Here is a 3076-nt window from a genome sequence, read left to right on the forward strand (position 1 = left end):
ATTAGTACAGTTAAGAAAATGTGATTTGAACACCAGTGAAATCAAGGCAAAAATAGCAACGTAAGCTGTTGATGATTTGGATTTGGATAAATGACATTAAAGGTCCTGAAAACACATTTTCTCAATCAGCTTCATACTGTAAGTGATTATACATAAAAACACAATAGTCATAATATGCAATGATTAGTCATGAATATTTAATGTTATAGAGAAGTACTAAAGATTTAAAGCCAAGTTTTCGCAGGCTTTTAACTGTAAACTTCCAGCCTAGATTTAATTCCTTATGAGACTGTCCAATAATGAAATCATGCAGAAATTATGCTAATATCATAATATTTATTTCCTTTGGCTGTAATGTGCGTAATACTTTCTCTGTGAGACTGTTTTCTTTCCGCTTCAGTTACAGTGTAAAAAAAAAAAACACCCCTCGACCCCGAGTTTGTTCAGTCTATTATGAACCTACTACCGCAGTACAACAACCAGACCAAGCCAGACTACATTCAATTCCTGGTCACGTTTAGTGCACAAAGTTGAAGGGACTAAAAAAGGCTACTGAAGACTGTATTCTGCAAAATGCAGTGCTCCAACAAATGCACTCAGGGTTCCACTCCCAGCTCCCGTGATCCATGCACATGTGTGTGTTGACCCACCAGAAACATCACCGGTGGCTTGGCCCACCTCACTGTCACTGTCAAAAGTGCAAGTGGCACCCCACAGGGCTTTCCTGACAGGCAACAAGACCTTCCAGACCAAGGTCATCTACAACAACAACAAACCTCAATAGAGCAAAGACTTTTACATGTCTGCAGTCGAGCTGTCCCTGAAGACAGAACTGAAGCTTGAGGTGTGGGATGAAGATAATCACTGGTTTGGACTGAACTAATCACCTCTTGGGGTCTTGCAGTAGCTCAGTCAGAGCTGGTTCTTTTCCCACGAATCATAGCAACTTGTACTTCTCCTACAACGCGGAGTGCACCCCAGGGCTGAGAGGTACCACTTGTTCAGAGCACAACCTGTTCAGGATGAAGACTGGTCTCCTTGACCTCTTTTCATCCTGCAACAGCCTGAATGTCAACCAGGACCTGCTGGATCACTTGAGCATGGCCCCACTGAGGATGATGCCCCGACCTTTATCATGAAACACAGGATAGAAAGAAAATAGATTCAACCTGCCTCTTCTCAGTCACTTGCTTGAACAACTACAAACTGTTTTGACCATAATTAGTTGCATTAATTCTACAATATTTCTTAACAGTTTCCTTTAGAGCGCAGTGAGCTATAGTAACATTAAATGTAGTATTTCACAGTTTGATAGACCTGGAGTGACCTGTGGCTAACCTCACAGATATTATGAAGATATAACTAATACTAAATTGAAAATTAAATTAAGAATCATTAGGATTTTAAAACTTCTCAAATGTGGAAAGCTACCAAACATCTAACTTATGGTTTTTGCTCAGCTTTTTTTGTAAATACTGCAGCAAGCTTTCTTTTTTCTTATAAGTATTTAATTTAAAAAAAAATGCTGATTTACACTTTATTGTTACATTAACAATATGAGGTGACTTTAAATTGTTGATATATCATCCTCTACTTTGGTTTTTCTTGTCTTTTCTCATTGTTGTCTCAACATAACTAGGAAATAATGGTTATTCATACATATATATTCAACTTCAACCCTTTTGTGCGTGGGATATAAATGCTTTGATGATGCTTTATGACAAAACTGTTTTAGGCACATACAAACATTTCAGTGGTAGTTTTCAGTAGTTATTCATTGATCTAAGACACAGCTGTTGATTAGATACACAAATAAAGTGATTATGAGTATTGTAAGTAACTACCACTCCAGATCCATGTATACTGAAGAAATGGAGATATTATTATTATTACAATTTTTACAGATATCATCACTGATATTATTGTTCTGTTTAGTTCTACTGTTTATAATATCTGTATTTATAATATGCATTACCTTTGGAACAATACCTGTATCATGATATACAATCCAGAATAACTGCCCTGCAACAAATGCAACATTTGTGAATGTTTTGTCCACCACAATAACATTCATGTGGGTTTGACAAAACATCAGAAACCCCTCCATAGCTGGATTAAACTCTATTTGGACACAGGACCCTTCTGCAACACAGGACCTCTGGTTGACATGTCCCTTAAGGCCATGCACTATATCATTAAACAGGGTTCTAATTTGTTCGTCTTATCTACTAATTTTAATTGGAAATCTAATTTAAATGTATTTTAAATGCCATGCTAGTTATGATGCATTTGCCTCATTCATGTTTAAATATATAATGTACGCAACGTTAGTTTCTTCAGTTTTGCCTCTTGTATGCAGCTAGTTGAGCACATGCACGTTCAAACATGTATTTGTGCCTATTCAAACGAAATGAAAAACTATAATTATTAATGATGTTACATTTTCAGCTTTAATTTCCACTTAGTTGAATAGCCGCACATAGTAAACACCTGCAACAATGAAACGTTTTTTTAATATATATCTGCACAATACTAATAAAGTCTTCACGCATGTTTACAATATGTGAGGGCCCCATTTCAAAGGAGTATGTTATGTGGTAATCACACATCCTATTTGCTCATGCCACTGTTATTCAACAGCGCCCTCTACTGACTAAACCCTGCTAGTGGCTTCAACAAACATATTGCACATGCTCTGCAAGTCATTCAGTTCACTTTCAAGGGTATAGATGGCGAAAAACTCATAATTTCTGAAGCATCTGAAGCTTGAACCTACAGACTGCAAAGTTTATGAAAACAGCTTTGAGGGAAATAAGTTTCGATGTAATGTGACAAAACGTTGCTGCCCCGCGAGTTTTTATTAAGCCATCTGTTTTCCGTGTGCGCTTTTAACACCATTGCACGCTGGAGTTACCTTAACGCTACAGCTTACTGGATAATTAAACGCATCCAGCTAAGACGACGTGTGTTTGAAAATACCGTTGCAAAGTGTAAAGTGGACACCATTAGTGTCCAGGCTGGTAAATAGGGGTGTGTTTGCCCTGCTACAACATTGGTTAGCCGCTTGTCAATGTCC

The sequence above is a fragment of the Seriola lalandi genome, unplaced genomic scaffold (genome assembly GCF_002814215.2).
Source record: "Seriola lalandi dorsalis isolate HSWRI2012SDOR001 ecotype SW California unplaced genomic scaffold, Sedor1 jcf7180002054979, whole genome shotgun sequence".
In the NCBI taxonomy this organism is placed as follows: Eukaryota; Metazoa; Chordata; class Actinopteri; order Carangiformes; family Carangidae; genus Seriola; species Seriola lalandi.